Below are 17458 nucleotides of genomic sequence, written 5' to 3'. Positions count from 1 at the left end.
TGAGTAATAATGCTACATTTATTACTATAAAAATAACAGAAAAGTTTATAAATGTTTTCATAGATTCTGGAGCAACACAATGCTTTGCTAGTTCAAATATAAAACTTGATTGGAAAAAATTAAAGAAACCATTAAGAGTTAGAATAGCTGACAAAGCAATACATAAAATTGACCAAAAAGCAGAGATGGTTGAAATTTTTATTCAAAATTATAGGTTCATTGTTCCATCTATATATATGTTAGATTCTGTAATGGATTTTATCATAGGAAATAATTTTTTAAAGCTATATCATCCATTCATTTAAGAATTAACATATATAGTTTTAAAAGCTCCATACGATTCTTCAATAAATCAAAAATCAAAACGTATAAAAATACCGACTACTACTATAGATAAGATCTTAAAATTTAAAATATTTTCTATATTAGAAACATGTTATTTAAATTTATACTTTCAGATAAATATCCCAAAAAATAATCTTGAAATAAAGATAGAAGAATTTTTAGATGAAATTTGTGCTGAAAATCCTTTAGATATTAAAAATACAAATAACGAATTAGTAAGTATTAAATTAAAAGATCCTACAAAAGAGATAAATGTTCCAAATAAAATTCCTTATTCCGCAAGAGGTAGAGAAGAGTTTTCACTAGAATGTAGAGATCTTTTGGAAAAAGAAATTATAAGATTAAGTAAAAGTCCTCATGCGGCTCCAGCTTTTTATGTTGAAAACAATAATGAAATTAAAAGGGGAAAACGAAGAATGGTTATTAACTATAAGAAGATAAATGAAGCAACTATTGGTGATGCTCATAAACTTCCAAGAAAAGATTCTATTTTAGAAAAAATCAAAGGAGCAACTTGGTTTTCATCTCTTGATGCAAAATCAGGATATTGGCAACTTCGTTTAGACGAAGAAACAAAGAAATTAACTGCTTTTACTTGCCCAACAAAAGAATCAACAAGTGTGTTGCTCTATGAATGGAATGTATTGCCATTCGGATTAAAACAAGCCCCAGGTATTTATCAAAGATTTATGGAAGAAAATCTAAAAGAGTTAAATGAATTTGTTTTAGTGTACATTGATGATATACTAATTTTTACAAAACAGGATAGAGAAGATCATCTTCAAAAATTATTAATAGTTTTAGAAAGATGTAAAGAAAAAGGATTAGTTCTTAGCAAAAAGAAAGCAAGAATAGCAAAACAAGAAATAGAGTTTCTTGGATTAATTCTATCCACTCAAGGAAAGCTAAAACTTCAGCCAAATGTCCTAGAAAAGGTAAATTTATTTCCTAGTAAAATAGAAGATAGAAAACAATTACAAAGATTTTTAGGATGTATAAATTATATTTCTGATCAATGGTTTTTAAAGAATATAACAGAATACACTAAAAGCTTATTTCCAAAAATAAGTACTAAAAAAGAATGGAAATGGGATGAAAAAGATAGTATGCAAATTCAAAAGATTAAAGAATTATGTGAAAAACTTCCAAAACTTTATATTCCAGAAGAAAATGACTACTTAATAGTAGAAACAGATGCTTCAGACATAACCTGGTCAGGATGTCTAAAAGCTAAGAAAGTTATAAAAAGTTTGGAACAAGAAAAAGAATCACTAGATTCTAAAGATTCCCCAAAGGAATTACTTTGCAGGTATATTTCAGGAACTTTTACTCCAACAGAACAGAGATATACCACTCATGAAAAGGAAACTCTAGCAGCAATTAAATCTCTTAAGAAATGGAAAATTGATTTACTACCCAGAGAATTTATATTAAGGACAGATTCAAGTTACCTAACAGGTTTCATACGATATAATTTAAAAGTTGATTATAATCATGGACGATTGGTAAGATGGCAATTATTTTTGTTACAATATCCAATAAAAATTGAATATATTAAGGGTGACAAAAATGTTATTGCAGATACATTAACAAGAGAATGGAGTTCGTCTACAACGCATTAGATCAAGAAATTCAAAAATATGAGCAAGAACTCGAAAAATGCAAGCATTGTCAGCAAATAAGGACACAAATCCAATCTCTCAAGAAGGCCATCGAAGCAATGAAATCAACACAACAAGCAAAACCATCAGTGTTCAGCCAGCTAAGCGTGGTGGACAAATCAAGTGAAGAAAAAATTTCAGAAAATAAAACAATTGCTGAAATCATTAAAAAATCCACCCAAGATAAAAAATATTATGTAATTTATAATGGCCCCATGAAAGGAGTATATGATGCCTGGGAAAAAGCAGCACCATTCACACATCAATCAAGGATAATTCATAAAGGAGGGTTTCTAACACTGGAAGAAGCAAAAGAATCCTTCAGGGAATATGAAACTCTCCATCCAGAGCAAACCCTAAAAAGAGCAGATAAAGCTCCAATTCAAACCCAGAGAATAGGGATAATCAGAAACATTCCTACAAGGGCTGAAATCAAGAAAAAGAAAAGGGTCTGTAGATCAAATCTCAGAGAAACCCTTAACATAGTCCTGAATTGGACTGAAGAAAAAAGGACAATTTTGGGATATTATCCTATTGCCAAAGAACAGCTAACAAAGCTGGTTATATTTCCAGATGCTTCCCCATCTGACACCTATCAGTTTTTTCAATATGGATTAATTGATACAATCTTAATTTTTAATGATCTAAAAATTATTAGTGAGTTTCCTGCAGGATTCGTTGATGCAGTAAAGAGATTTAAAAATATGATTGACAATGTAAATCCAAGGGATATATCCCTAAAATTTACAAACAGTCAACCTATTTTTAATGAAGAAGAAGAATGCTTGGTTCCAGCACACCAAGTAATATTCATGTCCGTCTTCCCAGGAAATTTTCAACCAATTGATCAGATTCAAGATTTAACAATTTACAGTCATGAAGGAAGGCTAGCCAGCACATTAGCAAGGGTCTTTGAAAGAACTCAAAAAATAACGAAGGAATCTCACACAAGGATTAATTATAAAAGTAGAAATACTCTGCTTGTGTCCAGTAAAAGAAATGAAATTGAAGAAAGAGAGATGAGACTCTTGGTGGAATTTGAATCAGCATTCTACAACTTATCTGGACTTTTAGAAAAGCTCCCTGAAAGGATAAAGAGGAATCTCTGCTATTTGATAAAAGACAGAGAAGACCACAAGTGCCAGCTATGTGCCTCAGAGATATCTGAAGAAAGCAATAATGAAACGGAATCAACTCACATGATGAAGGAAGAAGACAATGCATCTGACGGTCACATGATAAAAGAAGAGGACAGCGCATCTGAAGCATCTCTCAACATTATTGCATAGTGACGTAAGCACTTAGGTCATAGAGCACCAACAATGTAGCTGGTGAAAGAGAACAAACAATGACGTAAGCAATGACGTCATAAGAAGGGTAAGGATGGGAATTGTCCATCAAACCCAACTATTATAAATAGGTTGCTTAGGCAATTGTAAAGGCATCAGACAATAGGAAGCAGGAGGCTAAGAGTACTCATATGCTAGGAGAGCAAGGAGGAAGCTGCCGAGGCGATTCTATAGTCTGAGGAAGAATCCCCTTAGGAAAAAATAGTTCTAAACTCCCTTCTGGAGTTAGTATCTACAATCTCCCCTCTGGAGATAAAAACCCCTTATGTAAAATATACTGAATAAAGGAAGTTTTTCTCCAGAAAGGTACATCTTCATTCTAGTCTTTCAATTATGAATTATTTAGAAAGTTTAGAATTAACAGAAGAATCTGATTATTATAGATTAACTGCTTTATTAGATAATAAAAAGCAGGCTGTTCTAAAAACAGAATTAAATCTCAAATCAAATAAAAATTTTAATAAACAAAATCTTTTAAAAGAAGTTTTTAATAGAAAAAATATAATATACTATGGAAAAATTCAACTTGAAGCTCCTATAAAGATAAAATCTGCTAATGGAGAACTTGAAATAGCTTTGATAAATAATGAAGAATTAAGTAAACAGATTGAGAAAATTAAGGATCAACAAAAAAGATCTAAAATTGGATGGATTCATATTAGTACTATACAAGTCTTAATCAAATCTACATATATGAAAGGAATTAATTCACCAATAAGTTTAGCAATCTGTGACAAAAGAATTACTGATGACCCGATAGATCAAATAATTGGAATTGTTCATGGAAATTTGGCAAACGTAAATGTTAAATTTAATGCCCATCTTGGATATGCTATACCTTTATCAACTGAAAATCTTGGAAGATCTATAAGTTTGGCTTATAAATTTCATAGAAAGAATCTAATGGAACAAGATGATGAACCATTTTCAATAACATATGCAATAAATTATGCTTTAACAAATAGTCATCATAGTATAATATTTAAAAACAGAGAAAGAATTTATGTCGATGAACTATTTCAGAAAATTGTAAAAACAGAAATACCAAAATATAAAGCTATTGAAAACTCAGTTCTATTATTAAAAGAACCATCAGAAAAATTGGTTTCATCAAATTTTCAAATAAGAGAATCTAAAATTAATAGCCCTTTAAGTTTATCTAAGTTAAAGATTAAAGAAGAAAATTCTGAAATAAAAGAATTAACAAAAAAGGTCGAAAAATTAAATGAAACCCTAAATACTAAATTATGACAATAAATAAAGAAGAAATATATGTAACTTATCAAGATAAGAAACAAGAGCTCTTTGAAAGAGAAAATCGTTTGAATTATTTGCAGTTTTCTGAAATAAATCAAAGAGCATTTGAAGCTCTAAAAATAATCTATGACAAGTTAAAAAGAGAAGTTGAAGAGCTAGAAAAATTAATAGAATCTCTAGAAAATAGTGATGAAGCGATGATAGAAATTGCAGAAATTCTATCATAAATAATGAAGCATACAAAGATTGAAAGACCAGAAAATAAAATAAAAAGAAAAAAAGCGAAAAAATTAAAAAGTAAAATAAAGGAGTATAAAAGGGAATTAAATAATCTTCAGATCGAAATTGATGACCTTATAATAAAAAGGATAGAAATAAGAATAAATATAAACAAGTTGGAGTTAAACTTAAAAAATTTATAAATGCCTGGAAAATCATATTATGACTTAAAAGAATTAAAGCTGTTGAAAGAAAAAATGGAGAATGAGGTTGAAAAATTAAAAAGATATTTAGAAACAACAGAAAGTGTAGAAATAAAAGAAGTTTTTGAAGATTTGAAAAATTATATTAAAGAAAAAGACAAACAGATAAAAGATTTTATATACAATAATCCTTGCAAAAAAGAATATTATAAACTAAAACAAGATTAAAAAAAAAACTACACAAATGAAATCAGAATTATAAATACTAGTAGAAATGGTCAACATTTTTTATGAATTTACAAATTATACAAATTATAAACTTATTCGAAGTAAAATATGAAGAGTAAAATTGGTATCAGAGCCAAGTTAACGATTAAGGGTAACACTTTCTCTTTAAGCAACATTTTTAGTGATACGCTTTTAAACCAAATAAAAACAAAAATCTGTAAATTTGTACCAAAATGCATCTGTACACTAGATGGACCCTTGTAATATTATCACCCAACTTGAATTTGATCAACTTGGCTTCACTCCGTGACAAAAAAATATATTGATCTTGTTTGGACGAAAGATATTTTTTAAATGCTTTTTTAAAATATATTTTTTTAAAATATAATTTAATATTTAAATATCTTATATAAAAAATTTGTATCAATCAATTATATTTGAATATAATAATAATTTTTCTAAAATAAAAAACATTAAAAAATGAGAATTATAATTTTTTAAAAAAGATATTTTTTATTTTTCTAGTATTTTTATTTTAAAAAAATTTGTCAAACAAAATAAAATTTAAAAAAAAAATCTTTAACCGTATTTGCTAAATATTTCAAAATAGAAAATGCAAGGAAATTAAAACAATAAAAGCAGAAATAATTACGTTTGTCTTATTGACAAACATAATTTCTTATTTTTTTTTGGTGACTAATTTTTTTTGGTGACAAACATAATTTCTTATTGAATAAGAAATTAACCCTAGAATATAATTTTGATTACTCCAAATTAATTTGCACTTTCTAATATTTTAGATAGATTTCTACAGTGAGACAATTAACAAACCGAACATTATGGATATGTTCAATATTGTGTAACAAATATGGGATAAGGATTTACATAGACAAGGCTCTCCTCTGTCTTATTTGTTCCACCCTCGTGCGTCTTTAGACACTGAAGTGCGTCTTATTTGTTCCAAATTTCAGGTAAAGGAAGGTCACTTCACTGTCTAAGAACTAAGAAGTTTTAGCTGCCGTACAACTAACCGCTTCTATAGACGACAAATAGGTGGTTAAAGATAAATGAGGATCAGAGGATGTGACCCCTCAATTAAGTGCTTCTTTCTTTTATCAAATGATTCCCTCCACAGAACAAAATATCCACCTGCTACAAGTCTTCACCACTGCCTCTACCACACAGGAAGAAAAAATAATAATCAAATATTTGAGGACCAAAGGGGAGGAGGGAGGATCTTGAATAGATCACTGTGTTTGAACAGTGGCTTCATAAGTGGCAACATGATCAAAATGCAACTACAAACAACTCATGCTTCTAAAATATAAAGGTTTTTATTACTAACCAAAACCAATACAGTACTTAATAGGTACTCAATAATAAACTTTTTTAATTTTATAATGGCATTGAAAGCATAGCTAATTTTAAAATTTTAAATTGAGTTAATTACTAATTTGATACCCAAAAAATACAACCACTAACAAAAAAGTCTCTGAAAAATATTACCGCTAAAATAGCCTCAAATAATTTGGTAGTTTATTCTTTTAAATTACATCATCTATAAAAATATATTCACTTTTAAAACTTAACAAGTGTTTTAGGCCATACTTGATAATTATTTCAGGACATAAATGCAAAGACATAGATAAATATAAAAAAAATTAAACAAAAAAATTATTCTTATTGTCGCTATGTTTTTGGAATTTAATTTTTATACATGGTCAATGTTAAAAAGTTTTATACATACAACCAATAAGGTATTATCATATCAACAAAAATAACTAATTTTTTAATACATTACTTAAAAAGTCATCTACATATATAAATAAATAATTATGTAAAATACTTTATCCAATTGTGCATTAAAATTAAACTCATATTTAAATAGACCAAAAACAGAGAAATTTATTTGAGATAGATATTTTATCTACTGTTTTATATTTTTATCATGAAACATTTTCCAAACATAAACTTTAAGATACTCATTAGCAAAATCCAACGGTTAATTATGCAAAAGAATGACAGGAGTGCAGAACACCTTTACGAGTAATCAAATACAGTGTCAAGTGATCAATGGGGACCCATATAGATTTAGAAACAAGATGCCATTAACATCTGCTTAAGAAGGCCTCCATTTTCTTATGTCTCTCTCAGTTGTCTTAAAACTGACCCTGCAAGTGGAAGGAGGGTCCCCAAATATATACATGTGGTGTTTATCATTAGCCTCCACATAATGGCCAGTGAAAGAAATCAAAGGATTTGATCTGCAGGTGTAATATGATTATGCATATATCTATGTATAAAATCTAACAGTTGACAATATAAAAAGGGGAAATGGGAGAAGAAAAATACCATGTGAGTCATCACGTTCATTATGTCTCAATTGAATGTTGCCTCAGAACAACAAAATATATGACATGTCAATCTCTTAGATTATGCCTCCATTGTCACAATATGTGCTTCAAAAGATTAGCTTATCATACAGGAGTGAATATAAAACAGAATCCCCACCCACAATATAGATAAGCCTATCAAAATTCAAATTTTTATAAAAAGAAAATCTATTAATTAGACTCCTACCTAAAATAGATAAAATATTCCAATAATTTCGAGCTGGACTGTAGTAGATGCCAGATACAACAGCAGGTTTAATGGCTTACCATCCACAAGATATAGTATATATAGGGTAACAATATTTGGTGGGGCCTTAAATTTTGTATCTCAGATGTTGCACACTATGCAGGGTCATCATTTTCAGTATTCTCAGCCTCCACAATGAAACCAAACTATTCAACCTGGAATCTCATGTCTGCCATAACATCTCAAAGCAAAATATGGGATCAAGTTTGAGAATGTGCAAGCGAATCAAATAGTTTCATGCTGCCAAAAATTTACAGTAATTAGCATTGAGTAAGGATACAATAAAACATAATCCATAAACAAACACAAAAAAGGCTGACCTTATTAAATCATCTTCTGACACGTAAACTCGAGTATCTTACGGGTGTTTGTGAGTTGAGATTTGGAAGGGAAGGAGAAGGTTTCCAGAGTTATGGAAATCTCATAATTACTCTTTTGGAACCTTTCCCTGTGATCATTTTCTCTGCAAAACAAAGCAATGGCAACATCCTAGTTTATGAAACTTACACTGATTATATTTTCCAGTGATGTTCGCACAGATGACCAAGCTCATAATCACAAATTACAAGATGATCATGGTTTGAAGATGCGATTACTTGCAAATAAATGAATTTACATACAAGATGATACTCATAAACCACTTAGATTTCTGTAATCCTTGGCATAATGTGCAATCCTCTGCAAATGACGGCTTTGTCAACAGTTATTTAATAATAAATCCACACAACCACAGACAATATACCATTTTATATAGCTGTTAAAGTAGCACGGCATCAATATATCCCAATGCAACCATTTTATTAACAAATTTAACATAAATGAGCACAGAAAATTTTAAAGTAAGTACCAAATTTGCAAGAACAAAAACTCAGGAGCATCACTGGATTTTGGTACCAAAATACACCAAGTATTTCGGAATGCTTAATTATATCAGTTCCGTACAATGTACATCAAAACCTTTAGTTCAAGGAAAAGTTACCAATTTCTGCAAAGCTGGGTGCCTAAGCGTAAATGAAAGTGAAAAATAACATAATGCTTGATACAAGAAATTTCAAGTTAATTTTTTGGGCACATCAGCATCTTCTTGAGTTTTGGAATCTTCTTTCTTCTCCATTTCAAATTTGCAATTATAGCAAGAGCAGAGAGTTCTAACGCTGAATAAGCAAGGGAGGGCTCGCTAGTTAATGTTTATTGAAGATCGTTCTTTTCTTTTATTTGTTTAAACCTGCAGCTCCTTTCAGCTAATACTCAAAAGCATCATTGATTACTATAACAAATCTCTCTTGGTATATTAGGCTTCTAAGCACTATGAATTTTTCCCTCTGAGGGATAATTCATTAATTTACAAGAACAGATTATGTATATAGTGTAAATAATTCACTCAATTACAACAACTAGAAACTGGTATGTAATTGTAATCTTAGTTTTGGCAAGCCATCAGATTCCAAGCTGGATAATGATGTTGATATAAACTTTGGACAGAGATGGTACCAAGATCCTCCAGTGTTGAAGGCTCTTTTCCTGTAGCAGGTTTCTTTTCACCATTATGTTCTTCGGTCATTTCATCCTTCTTATAATGTTCTGGCCGAAGATCAGGACCAATGTCATGAACCCAACTTGCAGCATAAAGCCTAGCAGCTCTCTTTAAACCTGAAGATTGAATGTTACAATGCGGATTTAAGCAAATCCACAATTTGGCAAGTATACGAATCGTATCAAATAATACCATGATGGGTTATGGTTTCTACGAGGATTAACAGATTAAGCAACAATGATTAATAAATTAGTCTAGTTAAAAGATTCAAAATGTGGTTAAGGATTGTGCGCAAAATAAAGATATAATTGAAAGAAACGATCTAGTAGAAATTAAAGCAATTAAATGAAACACTAATGAAATTAAAGGAAAGCAACTAAACGAGCATAAGTAAATGAAGCAAAAGAAGGAAAACAGTAAATTGAAGTAATAAACTGAGAGTAATCAATTGACAGTAATTAACTGAAAGCTGGAAATTAAAAAAGAATAATTAATTGACAAGAATTAGAGGAAAGTAGTAAATGACATGAATTAAAATAAAGCAATTAAATGACTGAGAGAGTAATTTGAATAAAGAGGTTAAGGTTTGGAGATGTGGATTCCCCAAGATCAATGATTCTCACTTCCTTCTCAATTATACAAAGAATGATCTCTGACAAATCATAACTAATTGAATTTTAATTTTTTGGTGATTCAATTTCTCTTAATTAATTGTCAATTTTTTGATCAATTGCTCATGAAAAGAGATGAAGCATACTCTCTGGTCATAAACCACACAATTCTCAAGATCTAGATAAGGTTGATTCAATATCACTTATCAAATTCAGATCAAGAATAATAAGAATTGTGAGAAAGAAGTTTTCAAACTCAATTTCTATGATTACTTTCCCAAGTTAATCATGAAAATCAAGTGAGATTCAAACTATTTTTCAATAAAATTGAATCCTTGTAGTGAAGAACATAAACTCTCTCTTAGAATAACAATGCATGAATTTAGAAGAGAAAAAAAATAATAAATTCATTAGAATTTCACAGAGCTCATTCCCTTAACAGAGAGAATTAGTGACTCATATTACAGAGCAAAACTAAAATAGGTATTGATGGGAGGGAATTCGCCGGTTAGGAATTTTACAAAGTAATCCCGTTGCTAGTATAGTCCCAACCGACAAATAACTCTCGCAATCAAAGTTTAATATGGTTGTCACAGGTTCAATCCAACGAAAATAACCGAGAGTATTACTCCCGGGTCGTCCTCAAGAGAATGGACAAGCGTGTGAATTAAAGTTGATTAGAATTCTGGGGTTGAAAGGCATAAGCAAGAAATTGAACTAATAAGCTTGACATGTAAGAAACTTAATTAACAAGAAACTAAATCTAAATAAGCAAGCAATGTCTAATTAAATAGCAATTTATCAAGGCAGGATATGAATCTAATTATATTCTAGAACTAGTTAAACTACTGAAAGCAACTAAAGCAAGAATTAAACAATTGAGATTTTTGGTGTCTCAATTATGTGCAAAAGAACTCTTGGCTAGGTGTGATCCTTGTCTAACAACCATATATTGACAATTAAGAAGAGCCAACCCCATCAAGTCTACTTCTATGCTTAAAGTAATTCAAATAAGCTAATCAATATCAACCATAAGTCCCAACCTAACTACTAATTAACATAGTAGTAGGTTAGTGTTAATGGATATCAAATTGATTAACAAGGAATCCAAATTTTCAATCCACTTAGATCCAATGACTCAAGGTCATGGTTCTGAAAATCGGACCGAACTGGCCAATCAAACCAGTTTAACTAAAAACCGGCGCTACAAACGGTTCGATCCACTATTCAAAACCGTTGGAAAAAAAATCGTTCAAAAACCGTCGAATCGGCCAAGAACCGGTTGATTGGACCGGACTGATAACCGGCCGGTTCGAATAAAACGGCTTTTATTTGAAAAAAAAAAAAAAAGAAACAGATCCATGAAGTGTGAACCAACCCCCCTTATTCCCCCAATTCATTCGTCTCACTCACACTCTGGACTGGAGAACTCTGAACTCTGAAGCAAAGGGAACCCTAGCCCTTCTTAGCCGCCGCCGGTCCCAGGTCGTCAGCGCCGCCGCTTCTTCCTCTTCTCCGTGTCCAGAACCCAGTTGCTCGGCACGTCCTCTTCATCTTTGCTGGCTTCTCGGCACGGAACCCAGGTTAGTGGCTTCTCATCTTCATCTTCACTGAGGGCTCGGTCTTCTTGGTTTGAAGTTTCGAAATTGTTGTTCTTCGGTCTTCTTCTTCGGTATTCTTCTTCAATTTTTGTTCCATTTTTCTTCAATTCTTCTTCTTCGGTCTTGGTTTGAAGTTTGGTTCTGAATGTTTTGTAAATTGTAATTTCCTGTTGTTGATGGATCTGTCTTGTACTCTTGATTTTGCTGGTTGCTGATGGTTGAAATTTTACAAATTTGCAAATTTGTATCGTATGGTTTTGAACTTCTGATTGCTCTGTTACTCTGTTAAATCATGTTTATTAAAATAAACTTACTCTGTCATATCATTTGTATTAACCAGAACACCTAATACTTACTCTTTTACTCTGTTTTAGTGTTTTCTAATTGCTCGATGGCTCTGATAGTGTTTTACTGGTTCACCAGTTGCTGATGGCTCCTAACTTTTTTCTTCATATTTGCTCATGGGATGTGGCTGTGGCTGTTTTTAATTTCTGTGGCTTAGACTGTTTTTACTGGTTTATACTTTTTTATTTTTCATTGATTTCTGTAGCTGTTTATAATTTCTGTGACTTAGGCTTTTTTACTGGTTCATATTTTTTATTTTTCATTGTGCTGTGGCTGTTTATAATTGCTCGATGGCTCTGATAGTGTTTTACTGGTTTTGTGCTTCTCCTCATTGATTTTGTGCTACTGCTGTTTTTCAGTTTCTAAAATTTTTGTTGAAATTTTCTTGCTGTTGCAAAAATTAGAAATCAAATCATTATTGAAATTTTTTTATTTTTGTTTATCTTTATTGATTTCAGGTTTAGTGTGGTTACTTTATGCTTGTTTTATAATGTTTGTTGCTGGATGCGGATTGTTCTTGATTCTTGGCTCTGTTTAGTCTCTTGTTTTCATGAATCAGCATTTAGTCAAGCAAAGCCACATAACTTTGTGCTCAAAAGCATGATATTCATTACTCTAAAAGTTGTTATTGGTTTGAGATGGAAACTTGATCTGTGTAAACACTCATTAATATGTTTACAACTTATTTCAGATTGCTGCACTAAATCAATTGAGAAATATATTTGGAATTTTGGATTGGACAAACACGAAGCAGAAGCCATTTCACTTGATGTTAGTTTGGTACTTGATGTTAGTTTAGAAGAAGAAGCCATTTTGGAGTGAAATCAGTTTTACATCTTATTAGTTTGGTGCTTGTTGACTGTACTAGATTAGTAGGAAAATCTTCACCAAAAGCTATAATTATATTTTAGGATGTATATTTATAATTTATTTATTATTTTATTTTAAAACGGTTTTTTCGGTTGAACCACGGTTAGACTGGTTAGACTAGTGAACGAGTGAATTAGTGACTAGAGCAGTTCGTGAATTAGTGACTAGAGCAGTTCGATGACCGGTCTGGTTCTTAAAACCTTGCTCAAGGTCACTCAATCTCCTTTACCTTGGCCAAGAGTATGAGAAACTACTCCATAATTGGTAAAAATATTTTGTCAAACACTTGGTGTACAAAGGCTAAACACATAACTAAATTGCAAAATTAACTAGAAATTAAAAATACCTACTAACAATTATCAAGAGAAATAACTCAATCAAAACCATAAAACATGAAAAATATCAATGCATTAATGAAAACTCAAGATCAACAAGGTTCACAAGTGAGAAACAAAAGAGAACTAGAAGAAGACATAACAATAACAATGAAAGTAAGCAAACTTAGAGCTAAAGAAACTAAAATTAAGACTAATAAACTAGAATGAACAAGCTTCAATTCAGAATTTCTACAAGAGATTATCAAAATGCACTAAATCCTAGAGAGAAGTGAGAGTTTTTCTCTCTAGAAAATAAAGAACAAAATTCTCTAAAACTACTTAATTCTCCATTGTCGATGTTGTGTATTGTAACTTGGTTGACCCTCTATCAATTTCCCTTCAGTTGGAATTAAATTGGGCTTGGAATGGGATCCAAAACCCTCAGAAATTGCGGGTCACGTGTTCTCATTAATGAGAAATGTTTTTTCCAGTATGTGTACGCATACTATGCTTGCGTACGCAGACGAGCCAGCACTCCAAGCTTCGATTTTTTTTCATAATTCCTCACTCTAATATGCTTCCTCTTCACTTTTTATGCCATTTTTTGACCTATATGACATGAAACAATTAAACGCACACATCAGGGCACCGATGGGATGAAATAGTGAAATAAAATCAACCGATTTAAACTTCAAAAAACATACTTTTATCATTTAAGCTCAATCGCAAAGAAATCACAAAAACATGACAATTTCAAAGAATAAGTGTGTGATAAGTTGATAAAACCACCCTAAATTAGCATAAGATAAACCATAAAATTAGAGTTTATTAAACCTCCTCACACTTAAACCAAATATGTCCTCATGCTTAAAATTACGTGTTTTAAACTTGTATATGATATTTTCGGGCTTCAATAGTAAATTAATAGTTAAAAAAATAAATCTCATTGAAACATATCTGCCGTCTTAGCTCAGTGGTAGAGCGCGTGGCTTTTAACCACGTGGTCGTGGGTTCGATCCCCACAGACGGCGTTTGAACATTTTTTTTGAATTTTCATGAAAGAAAAAAAAGGTATCTAAAAATCAAGTAATTAAGTTTCTATTTGTATTACTATTAAGCCCGTGCATGCAGCATGCATAGAAAAGTTTGAATTCACAAATTGGTTATATATTTAGAGAATAAATTACAAAAATCGTTTCTAATTTAATAATTTTTAAAGCCCTAACAAAACTATCATCATTTTTATTAAAGATAAAAATATTCTCAATTTCATAAAAATACCTAACATTAAATATATATTTGTAAAAAATATTTTAAAGATTGAATATTGATGTGATTTTTTTTAAATATAATTAGAAAAATAAGACAATTTTATTCTTAAAATTTAGTGATTTTATGCTAAGTAATTTCTTTTATATTTTTTTATCAATAACCAAGAATACTTTTGACAAATAAAAAAAATAAATATCAAATTTTTTACTCTTTTTTATATACTTTTTAAATAATTATCTAAATATATTATTGTTACAAAATTTTGGATCAAATTCATAAATGATTTGTCAAAAATTAAAATCGTTTGCTACTTATAAAATAATATTTTTATTTTTATTACTTTTTATGATATTTTGAGTATATTCCTGTCTTTATCAAGAAGTGAAGGTTATTTTTGTTGTCATCTTTAAAAATTGGGTGCGGTTTTAATTATTTACCCATAATTAGACGATAAAAAAAAAACTAATTTTTTGTTGTAATGTTTCATTTAATATTGAAAAGATATATATAATTAGTTAACGGACTTATTTATGGCCATGGATTCCTTACTCCCACTTTTATGTGGGAGTATCATTAGCCAACACTAAAATAATTATAAAAAGAACCCCATTTTTTTGTTTTTAAAAAAATCAATAATTAGATATTGACCCTCTAATTACTTTTTTTTACACATTTTTCTTTTTTCTCTTTAATTTCACTATTTCAGATTCAACGTAGTGGTGAGAGTGAGACATTTGGTCTGCTAGGGTTTTTTTTCCCTCTTTCAATCACTGTAGCGGTGTAGCCATTCTCTCTTCCTCTCCCTCCGCAGTCTCTCTCGTTCCCTTCAGTCGCCGCCGCAACCCGCTTCATCCGCCGCTGCAACAAGCTTCCGCCGCCGCGCAACAATCTTCCGCCGCTGCGCAACCCGCTTCCCCTGCCGCCGCGCAACACGCTTACCCGCCGCCGCAACCTAATTTTCTATTAGGTGTCGTTTTCTCCCAATCTCTTGTATATGATATATTTTATTGTTAATTGTCTCTTTATGTGTTTTAATCTATGTTAATTGCTTTCATACTTTTTGTATAATTCAAATGTGCAGTTGTCGTTTAAGCTTTTGATTTTGTTCTTCAAAGTCTCGCCTATTTGTTTTTCTTAATATTATACAGTAATTTTCAATTCTCTTTGAAGACATGTTATGGCTTACGAATGAACTTGTGTCAATTTTATATGAGAAATAAAAAGTTCCACAGGTCTAGCATACACACACAAGTGGTACTAAAGCTGCAAAGATGATTCTAAATTTTACTGACATTCAATTATATTTTTGTTTCTGAAGCAGTGTCTCTTTTTTGTTTTTGTCATATTAATTACAAACACAACAATACTACATGAAGATTGTATTAATGTTGATCGCTGGTTTTAGAGTTCATAATCTAGAAATAGATGTTATCTCAAAATGAAAATGAAAATAACAATAATAAATATATAAAAGTATTGCTGGGTTTTTAACATGTGTGGAATTATAGCATTGGTTAGTTTTAGCAATTTTAGCACTTCAGAGAGTTATGTTTTTCTTACTTTCAGATAGCATTGATTAGTTTTAGCAATTTTGACTAGTTATGTTTTTTGTCGGTGGAAGATAAAAATTTTGCAAAACCGTTTACATTTGTTGTTGAGAAACATTGCTATGCCATTATTATGCATGGACTAGGGTTCAAGTTCAGAAGATATTATAGCATATTCATAGAAGTTGTTGCATGTTAATTCAATCTATTATGTTTGTATTATATTTTATTACTGTCAAGCGATTACTTGGCTTAGGATTATGCTGTTCTTGATTCTTGTATCTGACATTGTCCTACCACATTAGTGTATCATTATGTTTAAAACACAATTCTTAGCCTTTTCATGTGTTTATGCAAATTAGATTATTAACATTGTGATTGAGTATCTATTTTCTTTTGTTTGGCTTGGAGTTGAAATTGTCCCTGTCCTCAATGGCCCAGTTTCATAGTGGTTGCTCTCCAAGCCTGCAACTAGTATGATGATGACTTGATTTTCACTTTATCATGCTTAATTTCTGTATTTTTCTGTTCATATCTGCCTGAGTTTTTAGCTAATGATTATGAATAGAACCAGCTAGGCTTGGTAATAATTAGTCATGTAGTTCCACCTGTTTAGTGTTTTATTTGCTGGTATTTATGACTGTGTTTTATGTGATTATCTGATTGATGGATCTTATGTAAAACTAACTGTATTATGCTGGTTCTTGTTCAATAAAGTGTTAGATAATTAGTATATCTTAAATTTTTAATTGGATAAAAAGTAACTAGGAATTGAATATTAAAATCAGGCTTGGCTGCTTTTTTTATTACTTGACTTGTTTTTTAGGTGAATCAAGAGCAGTTCTGATACACCAATTATCGAAGAAGCTTACACAAATATTTCCATTCAAGTTTCATGGACTTGCTGTTAGATCAACTTTCTATTCATCTCGTTCCATTTTCTTTATTTGTACAGAGTGTTTATTTGTACAAAGCAGAATGTTCGTGTGTATGATAAACTCTTCTTTATTAAAATAAAAAATGTGTATAGTATATATATTTTATAACTATAAAAACATTTTACTTTTTACACAGTAGCATTTATCCGGTTGTAAACCATTAAACCATTTACTTGCACAATTTCGTTGTCACTGTATTTACATCTAATTATTAGGAAGCTTTAAATTAATTAAAAAACTTAATTTAAAACATTACCTAAGAAATTTTAATTTAAACCCAGGAGAACATGGCGCACAAATTTTCACACAACCCATATCCCTCTTAAGACTCTAACCTCTAATAGATCATGCATGGAAAAAGATGAAAAATTTCATATTTCTATTAATAATATTACGCAAATAAATTTTGTATAACTATACAAGACAACTACATAAAAAGAAAATATAATTAATAATATAATACATAATACATATTACATGATCCTCTATTTTTATGTAACTTGCCTTGTATAATTTTCTAT

At 30.5% G+C, this 17458-nt stretch overlaps 2 long non-coding RNA genes and 1 other non-coding gene across 3 annotated transcripts; all 3 read left to right on the top strand.

Moving 5' to 3' along the window:
- The first annotated feature begins 11394 nt into the window (after positions 1–11394).
- On the top strand, positions 11395–12943 carry LOC112754559 (uncharacterized). The gene is made up of 2 exons (XR_003178604.3): positions 11395–11630; positions 12685–12943. It is a non-coding gene; the product is annotated as an uncharacterized lncRNA (long non-coding RNA).
- Positions 12944–14139: 1196 nt separating this feature from the next.
- On the top strand, positions 14140–14211 carry TRNAK-UUU (transfer RNA lysine (anticodon UUU)). Its single transcript has one exon. It is a non-coding gene; the product is annotated as a tRNA-Lys (tRNA).
- Positions 14212–14988: 777 nt separating this feature from the next.
- LOC112754558 (uncharacterized) lies at positions 14989–17054 on the top strand. The gene is made up of 2 exons (XR_003178603.3): positions 14989–15419; positions 16826–17054. It is a non-coding gene; the product is annotated as an uncharacterized lncRNA (long non-coding RNA).
- The last annotated feature ends 404 nt before the right edge of the window (positions 17055–17458 follow it).

The sequence above is a fragment of the Arachis hypogaea genome, chromosome 16, assembly GCF_003086295.3.
Source record: "Arachis hypogaea cultivar Tifrunner chromosome 16, arahy.Tifrunner.gnm2.J5K5, whole genome shotgun sequence".
In the NCBI taxonomy this organism is placed as follows: domain Eukaryota; kingdom Viridiplantae; phylum Streptophyta; class Magnoliopsida; order Fabales; family Fabaceae; genus Arachis; species Arachis hypogaea.
This window is presented reverse-complemented; position numbering and strand designations above follow the sequence as displayed.